A 10,763-nucleotide genomic window follows, 5' to 3' on the forward strand; every position below is an offset into this window, starting at 1 on the left:
ATACGGCACTTCAAAAACCAGTCCGAATCGATGTTTTTGTTTTTTCATATTCAGGATCTCCATGTTAGAGATTACATGTCCTTAAAAATTAAGTCTTAAAATCCATCGCAAAAATAGATTTATTAAGAGGCCCACATTTCTACATATGTAGGCTTGGCCTCATAGAAATCGGGTCTTTTGTTGAATCACTTATTCTTTTTTCTAGTTGCATTTATTAAGTTTTTACATATGGAATTGCAACCTTACCTTCGTAGATATGATCATGCATTCTTATTAGTTATTGACAAAATTAAAATTCCTCCACGCACTAAATAGGATGGATGTGACATTGTAATTGAACTTGGACTTAGGTTGACAACGGGGATGGAGATGGGGAGTAATTGGGGTCTTGTGATGGAGATATCTAAGAAGATTAGAAGCCTTCCAATCGAGAATTATAGGATGGATGGCTTTTACAATAATGATGAATTTCTAGATGCTATTCTAGTTGATGATGAATTAAACGGTGAGGTTGATGTAGGATTGAATGTAGTAGTGAGGTTCATGCAGATCGGAAGGAAAGTGAGGGTAATTTGTTGGACCCCAGTAGCTTTATGAGGGTTCGTAAATGAATTTATATAGTGGAACATGAACTCAGTAGGAGTGTGGTCCCTTGTGGACCATACCATACAAATTATGTTTCCTGATACCGGACTAAACTTCGCAAGCTAGGCTAGTCTGGTTGGAAAAAATCTATGTTAGAAAATAAAACGATAAGGGTTATGATGGGGTAATCCCATCTGAGTATGCTACGAAGAGTGACTGTGTTACCCTTGGTGACCCACTAATGATTCACTGCATGGACTGTGGGTCATGGCCAATACTGAGTCAGTTTGAGAAAGCAAATATGAACCGTAGTCCACAATAGAATCTGGAGTGCCCCAGTATATATTTGTTTCTAGACCATATGGATCTTTTTCCCATCAAAATATTTAATCATGTTTGTTATTTTTGGAATTGTTATTTGAATTTTCTAAATATTTGGATATTTTATTTATCAAATTTGGATTTCTAAAAATAGAGATTTTGATTTTACAATGATTTAAATATTCAAGTATGATTTTATAAATTTTAAAAAATTATAATATTAATTATAATATTTTTATATTACATGGGAGGCCCAATAATCTATATGGGCCCACCATGACAATTGGGTGGGGCCCATTATGTGCCACCTAGGGTGGCACACCCCACCTTGAGAGCTTTCTATTTTTTTGAAGACCTCAACCTCTTGGCTTGAGGAAAAAGAAAGCGATGTTTTGGAAAGCTTGTGCCTTGAGGAAATTTTGAATCATAATTTGGTATGTATTAGAAGGCTTGAGCATAATATTATTATATATTAACTTTTATTTGAATTAATTAATGGGAAAATGGTTCAAGAAGTGGGGGATAATGGTTCTAGCACCTTCTATATGATCTTGATAGCCTATTTATAGAATGGAAGTCTCATATCTCTCACCCCACAAGTCACCCAATATTAATGATACATATTCAATCTCATATAAAGAGGTAAGCCATGAAAACCCTAAAACCCTTGATGCACTATAAATAGGGAAGCACCCTACCCAATATTCTCTATACCAAAAAGTTTCTCTCTCACACCCACCATAGGGGGCACACCCTACTATTAGAAATCTCTCTCTCTCTCTCTTAAGAAACTCTCTCTCCTTAAGAAAAACTAAGGGGCACGCCCCTCTCATGTCTCCTTGAGATCTCTCTCTCTCACCTCTCATCTTGTGTTGTAGCTAAGGGGTTAAGGTATGGTAAAAGATAGTCTATCTCTCTCAACTAGGTTATCAATGGGGTTCACTTATGTTTGAGTTTTGTGATTGAAAGGGGTTCATGTTCTATTAGTTTGCCTTGGCCTAAACTTGCTTTCCCAATATTGAGACTAAACGTTGACCATTGATCCTACTCAATCGGAAGGTGGTAACTCAGTGTAGGGTGTAATAAACCCAGTTGAAGTAATATTCGGCATCTCTTTTGCTTCTTGTATATTTATTTATTATCTTTTATTCTCAAGCATAGGTTGTCTTTTCTTTATTATTAAAAAAAAGTTTTGAATGACTTCAAGTTCTTGAGATCTTAGTTGTATTCTTTTCTTTATTTTATTTGAAGTTGTTTTATTGTAAAAAGATTGCTTGTAAATGATCTAAGCCGTGAAGAAAAAGAAAAAGAATTGAAAAAGAAGAAAAAAAAGAATATGTACTTCGATTCTTTCAGTTGGTGTGTCTAATGTGGTGGAGCCAAGTGAGCTTGGCATGGTTGAACCGAGTGATGCAATTTTGGTGGATCGCCAAAGATTTGGACCTAGTGGAGGACCCGTGAGAGGGTATACGGTTTGAGTCCCTTGAAGTTGCATATAATTTCTATAATGAATATGCAAAACAAAAGAATTTTAGAATTCGTTGTTATTCAACAAAGAGATCAAAGAAAGATGGTATAGATATCACTCGTGAATATGTATTCTAAAGCAGGTCATCGGGATACGAAACATGAGGGTAATCAATCTCGGCCCCTTACAAGGATTGGGTATAAAGCTATGCTAAGAATAAAAAAAGATGATTACAGACTATGGTTCACTCCAAAGTATGAGAGGGAGGATTGTCGCACATTGATTTCACTATCCAAGTCCATCTCCTTCGATCACTTCGCAAAATTCTAGAGGCCATTGATCCATATGTATGATTCTTGTGGTTTGGGAACCTCTAAGATTATTAATGTTATAAATACATAGGCTGGAGGGAGAAGAAATCTCAATTTCTTTGGCCGAGATTGCAAGAATGAAATCTATAAAAATAAAAAAAACTCACAGTTGAGTGGAGTGGATATAGAGAGGTTAATGGAATTCCTTGCCCCTAAGTCTGCTGCAAACCCATCATTTGCATCCAAGATGGAGGTTGATCAAGATGGGCTCAATGAGTTCTTTGGGGATGTCATTATATTTGATAGCACATATAAAATCAATATTTATTCGATGTCATGTTGCCTAATTTTTAGAGTAAATTACCACATGTATACCATTTTCTTGGGATGTGCATTGCTTCATAAAGAGAACGAGGAGTTCTTTACATGGTTGTTCAAAGAATGGCTTGAGATTATGCATGGATGCCAACCCAAGTCGATTGTCGACCAAGACAGGGCAATAGCTCTTCCAATTGAAAGTGTTCCCAAAGGCCTGACATCTTTTATGCAGATAGCGTATCACCCAAAAGTTTGTGACAAAGTTTTTGCATGTCAAGCGTAGATATCCATCATTCCATGAAGAGTTTTATAAGTGCATTGACCATTGTAACACAATTTTGTATTTTGAAGATAGATGGTCAAGAATGATAAGTGAAGAATGATTGCTACAGTCCATATATGATATTCGACATCAATGGATAGATGTATATTTGCAAAAGTCTTTCTTTACAGGCAATAGGACTAACGGGATAAGTGAATCAATTAATAGAGAAATCAAGGAACTTGTAAATTCTCATACCAACTTGACTAAATTTGTTGCCTAGATGCAAAATTGATTGACCAGAAGTTTGAAAATGAAAACACAGAAGACTTCAATTCTCACGATAAAATCTCAATTATGAACACTGGGACTTGCATTGAGAGGAAAATCGGCCACATTTACACCTTAAAAATATTTACTGATTACTTTCAATTGTAATTTTTTAGATCCTTCGATCTTATTTGTGAAGTGCTAGAGGAAGATGGGGTGGTATGCAGTTTTAGTGAGAATGAATATGGAGTCACTTGCCCACCGCACACCATTGCATCCAATTCTATAGAGAAGAAAGCAACATGTTCTTGTCATCTGTATGTGCGCATGGGCATCCCATGTGCTCATATGCTTAGGGTTCTTTCCTTGAACAATATCCTAGACTTATTACAACACTATATAATGAAGCAGTGGACTAAAGATTTCACAAAGGACTTCATTCTTAATGGTAATGGGGATCCAAGGCAGGCTACTTATGAGAGGACCTATTCTGAATGCCAAAATGATCTAGGTTGATTGGCCAACATATTTTTCTGTGATGGGGCAAGTACTATGGGTGTATATGAGTATGCAAAAAAGGTTTTAGAAGAGGGATGCGGTAAGGTTATTGCTAGAGAAAACATGGAGAAGGCTACCACACATCATCATGTGGCTTCCACCACTGCTAGCACTATTTTGACAAGAACTCCCACCCCTTCTGTGGCTCCCTTACTCTATGTGCATTCCAACCCCAATGTGGCTATAAAGGTTCCAATATGTGCAAAGCCAGAGGGCCGACCTTCCCATAGGAGAGAGAAACCTAGGTATGAGAGTATGAGTAAAAGAATGTGCAATGGATGTGGCATCATAGGTCATGACTGACGTACTTGTCCCTCTATACATAACACAGACTATGTATGACCATTATTTATTCTTTTATATTGTGGATTAAGTGATTATTGTGATATTTATAATGTTTTTGTTCTTATTATGTGGGTTCATTTGTAGTTAATCTTAAAGTTCAGATACTTTATTGTCTTACTGTTGATCTTTATATTTTGGTTCATGTTTGATACTGATAGGAGCACCATTAGCCCCAATGATATTTCCCTAAGGAGTGGGAGCAAACAAGCATTTGTTGAAGGTGATGTGGTTAAAGTTTATTTTGTATATTTTGGTTAAAGTTTATTTTGTATATAGAGAATTACTTTTTGTATAGATTCTCTCTTTTTGTGGAGTCTTTTTATATTGAATTTTATGCAATCTTTGCATATTTGGAATTTTGTGCAGTTTCTGTATATTTGGAAAATTATGCAATCTTCATGTAATGTAATTTTGTATGGTGTTTAAACTTTGGAAGTTATACTTTTTCATTTTATAAATGACTGAAGTTAAGTGGCTTCTTATCTCAAAATTGAGCTCTCAAACTTGAGCTGAGTCTTTGTCACGTGGGAATATGTTGTAACCATAAGCATTGGATTCAATATTTGCTAGCTTATAAAGTGATAGCTAAGCAGAAGAATGGATATAAGGAGAGAGATTTTGATATTGGGACTAGTTCGTATTGTATACACCTACTGTAGTGCACTTCTTCTTGGTTGTGTCCTTATTGGGCCAAGTATGTGATATTGATCTCTTCTTTTTTAATTTTAAAATTAATTGTTTCATTTATATGATACATTTTTCATGTTCTTTATGATTTTCATGTGTATTCATGCGCAAGAATTTCCTTCACACACAAGGGATTCATACTAGTGCTTCAACTATTTTGTCACTTGATACAAGGTCAATTAGGAATGCTTGAAAGAGGTTTTAAATTTACAACTAGTTGGACATGATTAGTAGATGAATATGCAAATTGAGTGCATACATATGAGGTTGACAATGTCAATATGTTTTGAAAGATGAGTATCGAAACCATAAAAAAGTTTATCTATGTCAATGTCTCTCTCTCTCTCTCTCTTTTTACATGTTTTCCTCTCCCCTTTTATTATTATTTCAATTGAGTTCTCACATGCTCAATATATGTTCATTTCAAGAGACTTTTTTATCATTATGGTGATCTTTACTGCTTTGTGCTTAAATTATTTTGATTGATACTTCCATTTCTTGCCAGAAAAAAGTTGTGCACGTCTAATAGATAATCACCAAGTTAATTTCCTGGTTTTTCACACTGCAGCAGCGTGCGTGACTATTTTTCATCAATTAAGTTGTCGAAAACTGTATACTAGTGATCAAAAGTAATTTACATTGCCGCATAAAAGATCCTAGGACAAAACCTGATCCAAACATGATTAATATCAGGCAATCAAGTGATCTAAAATATACTTTTTCTGCAGATTTCTTTGCTACAGATGAAAACGATGAATATTTGTCGTCAATTTGATGCTTCAAGTTCATTTATGGTCCTCAATAATGTATATTATTGTCATTTACCTTTATCCATGGTTATAACAACTTTTCTTTTTTCATTACACATTCTTATAAGCAGAAAATGCTGGAATTACTTTGATGCTTCAAATTCTCAAAGGCAAAAAGCTGTGAGAAATCACAAGAGAAGAAGAGGAACTGAGCAATGACCGAGGGTATAGACTATGTATAAGTTGATGTTCATGGTCGATTTTGAGCAACATATATCATATCAAAGTTATGAGAGTCGTGCTCGTTCCTGATTAAGTTATGAGAGTGGTGCTCTTTCCTGATTTTTGTTTAATGATAGAAGATGAGCAACATACATGAGACCAAACCAAAGTTTGACTATTTTTCACACTGTGCATTCAACTTTGTTTAATGACATTGATCAAATTTGATTCAAGTTCTTTATTGATTTATGCCAATATGGTATGTTCTTGTGTATAATCTTTTAGATTTTAATCATGTTTTGCTTTTGGTTATAATAGCCTAATTTGTAGTTCTCATAAAGTACCCACTAACTCCAATGCCCGTATTCATAGAAACGAATTGATAAGAGAGAGAGGAAAACAAATAAATGAGATAGACGAGAATTTGAAATGGAAAAGCAAAAAGAGAAGAAAGGAGTAAGACAAAGATACAAGATTTGGTTGTTAGACATTAAATAAAGAGTATGTTAGTCATTATAAAAATGACATGTACTTTGGGAGGATAAATGAAATAAAAAATAAATAAATCAGGGTAATAAATAGGACTTTCAACAGGGGTTATATTGGGCAGATTCTTCAACTAGGGGGATTCTGTAATTTTTCCTTAAAATCAATTTCATTGAAATCCTTTCGTGGAAGGCTTCACTTCACAAGAAAACAAGACATAAAAGATATGTAATGAATTACAATCACTCGTATTTGCTCTTGCCACATAATGAAACATTAAATTACATAAAAGAGATGCGATAATCTCCATTTTGAGTGACACAATTTCCTCTATAGTCACTGTTGTACATCTCCAAATAGCTTTCCTCATATGTGCCATTGACAGCCAAAAGAAAAGCCTCATCTAGAACTTGAATTATGGGAGCCAAAAAAGTTTCGATGAGAACTACATGGGTCACCTCCATTGAAGCAGTTGGTAAAAAGAATTTAACTCACCCTTTCTTTCTTATGACTCCATGAACTTATCTTTAGCTGATCAAGCTTAGGCTGAGAAGGTATTGAGTCGTGCAAGGAATGCAACTGAGCATGCCCGCTACTACCACAAGTTGCAGTTTCTACCAATTTAAGTGATTGTCAAAGTAACGTGAAAAAAAGAAAAACGCCTTAGAAAGAAAGCCAACCAGGAAATTATCAAACTCTCACAGAGTATATATCAAACACACAAAAAGAAAAGGAAAACGCTTTACAAGAAGAAAAGCAGCTAACCAGAGCCAAAGATTGGTTAACAAAACAATTAACTACAATTACAAATAAAATCCTCAAAAAATGTATGGAGTTTCTATGGGACATTGGAGTGAGCCATGGCTTATAAATAGTAAGATGAGGTGGTAACGGTCATTTGATGCTCATGTATTTCACATCAAGGTGACAGGATTCGAACCTGTCTGACCAGTCGATCGAAGAACACAAAGCAAAACCCAACCCAACTTTGGGCTTTGCTGCTTTTTCTCCGACTCTGAGATAGGCTTCAAGAGCGAAGAGAAGCACGCACACGAGATAGCGAGCAACCTGGCTTTCCTCGACGTAGCCAGTCGTAGTAACTTCGCTTCTTGATGCATATAACGCATGCATATAGTCTCATTCAACTGTGTCCAATTCGAAATGATCTCAATTATTCGAAATGATCTCAATTAATCCCTCTTCTACATCCTTTTCTTTGTATTGGACAATGTTCTTTTTTCTTTCTTTTTTAAGAAAATCCTTGTTTTCCACATCGTTCTTTCCTCTCCATTTCAATCTTCTTGCCATTCATTCTTTTTTTTAATCTCTTCCGTCTATACTACCTTCTAAACTCCAGGTCAATACGTCAATAGGAGAGAGACCATGACAAAAGAAAACATGCAAGAAGGGGCATGCAGCCATTAAATCATGGGCTTATAGAGAGAGAGAGAGTACTCATATTTATAAAGACACCTACCCACCATATAGCAAATCCATTACTCGATGTGGAAGCATCCTCCACATCTTCCAATTCAAAAGCTCCCTTTTGATTCCCCAAAATGCATCACTATTGTTAATGATACCAAATTTTGATCTCATCTACTCTATTCGCTGCAAAGAAAATTGTTAGTACCTCATTTACAGAGAAATGAAGCATATTCATTTACAAAGAAGTGGGGGCATATGGGAAGGAGAATGACAACAAAAGGAGGAAGTCAGATGAAAAGTGAGAGGCAATTTTTAAAAAGTAAAAAGATGGTATATGTTGCGTGTGGAAGCTTTAAATCCAACAGGTTGATTTTTGGTACAAAAAGTATCAGAAAGTTAAATTTGGCAACAACCAAGCAAACAACGAAAATATAAAGTAAAAAAAAAAGAAAAAAAAATACAATTTACTTGGTTCATCGGAGATGTAATCATATCTACGGGCGAAAAACAGATCAAAATTTTTCCACTAATCAATGAGAAAAAAAATTATACCGGAAAAAACTCACGAAAAAACCCTACAATGTTTTCTCTCTAGAAAATAACCCAAAGCTTTCTTCTTCTTCTTTTTTCACACTTCTTTCTCTACAGCAGCTAACTTTAAATAAATAAAAAACCCTAAAAACAGATACTTTTTCTAACTTTTTGGACTTTTAATTTTTATCTTTATCTATAGACCCGTCTATCTTAACCCAACTGGAACTAATCCAAAAATAATCAGCCTACGTTCAACCTAGAAAATGAAAAACCCAAATTAGAAAGAAAACCGATCCCTTCAAATTTGGGATTCAATACGATTATCAATAGGTACAATAGTAGGGATTGCTTAGGGCAGGGAAATACATTTCGAATAAAAAAGAAAGAACCAGTGCTTTCGATTCCCGGTTGCCTTCGCCTTGATGTATGACTGCGGTCTGCACCGTCAGAGGACATTGACGGGTTAGATGTAAGTGCCCGCGTCATAAGAGTTGCGGGCCCTGCCACACTAAAACCGGGCTATTTTTACAAAGTCCATCTTAATGATGGTTGTTGTTGAGTCATGCGGTTGTTGCATCCGCCGACTCACAAATAACTTTTCCAAAAAATGATGGTTTTTAAGAGTCAGCCGACTCAGATTGAACATATGTCGCATCTCACAACTATCATAAAGATAGATTTTTAATCAAAAATTTTAGGGATTCGTGATCTAAGTTAAGATGATCTTGAATATGATAAATAAAATAAAATTTTTAACATTTAAAATATGATTTTTTTAGGGATATTTCCATACCGCCTACATTAATTTTAGCCTGGTGGATTTTTTTGAACATCCACTGGAGAGCCAGACGACATTGGAGAGCCAGACCACTCTTGCCTCCTTTGACTCATGAACAACTATTCCAAAGTTGATGAGGTTTATATGAGTTAGCCGACTCGTATTGCATATATGTTGGTCACCTCTCAAATCTATCTTAAAGATGGACTTTCAATCCAAAATTTTAGGTATTCATGATCTAGGCTAAGATAATCATGAATTTTAAAAAAATAAAATAAAATTTTCAACATTTAAAATGTGTTTTTTCTTAATATTTGTACATATTCTATAATTACTTTAGCCTGGTGGTTTTTTTACAACACCCATGTTAAAGATAAATGTTGATGAGTAAGTGGGTTCTTGTGCCCAGACTGATGGGCAACTTATCCAAAGTGGATGTGGTTTCTATGAGTAAGCCAACTGATATTGTACATATGTGGCCCCCTCTCAAACTTATCTTAAAGATGGATTTTTAATCCAAAATTTTAGGTATTCATAGTCTAGGCTAAGATGATCATAAATATGAAAAAAATAAAATAAAATGTTCAACATTTAAAATGTGATTCTTTTAGGGATATTTTTACATTATTTATATTTATTTTAGCCCGATAGGTTTTTTACAACGTTTATCTTAAATATGGATGTTGGTAGTTAATGGACTCTTGCGCCCGCTAACTCACAAACAACTTTTCCAAAGCAGATGAGGATTTTATAAGTGAGCCAACTCATATTGTATTGGCCCCCTCTTAAATCTATATTAAAGATGGAATTTCAATCCAAAATGTAGGGATTCATGATCTAGGCTAAGATGATCATGAATATGAAAAAGAATAAAAATAAAAATTTCAACATTAAGATGTGATTATTTTAAGGGATATTTCTACATCATTTATATTTAATTTTTTTTGGGTAAATCAATAGAAGAGAAAGCCCCCTATCTATTTTTTTATTAATAAGTAAGAAATAGAAAATTTACAGCTCATTATCGTATAATCCTAGAACAGGGCACATTGCCAAATTATGAGTTAAAGCAAGGCAAATAAAATCCGACGGACAAGAACACCAAATAGTAGCTCCTTGATAAGAAGTAGCCATTTATGCATAAATATTGGGCACCATATTGGCTCCACAAAAAATTTGGGAAATGGACCACCCATAGATATTTATTTTAGCCAAGTGGCTTTTTTAAAAATGTGATTCTTTAGGCATATTTCTACATTATCTATATTCGTTTTAGCTTTGTGGGATTTTTACAAAGAAAAGGTTTCTATACTTCCCCTACAACACCGAAGATCTATCATTGCCCTATATGCTATTATGCGTGCTGAGTGCTCGCTCAATCGTGAAACTTTTACAAAGTGGATGGGATTTCTAGGAGTTGGCTTCTACAAAAACGGGCACC

The sequence above is a fragment of the Amborella trichopoda genome, chromosome 11, assembly GCF_054954075.1.
Source record: "Amborella trichopoda isolate Santa Cruz 75 chromosome 11, AtrichopodaSantaCruz75HAP2 v2.0, whole genome shotgun sequence".
NCBI lineage: Eukaryota > Viridiplantae > Streptophyta > Magnoliopsida > Amborellales > Amborellaceae > Amborella > Amborella trichopoda.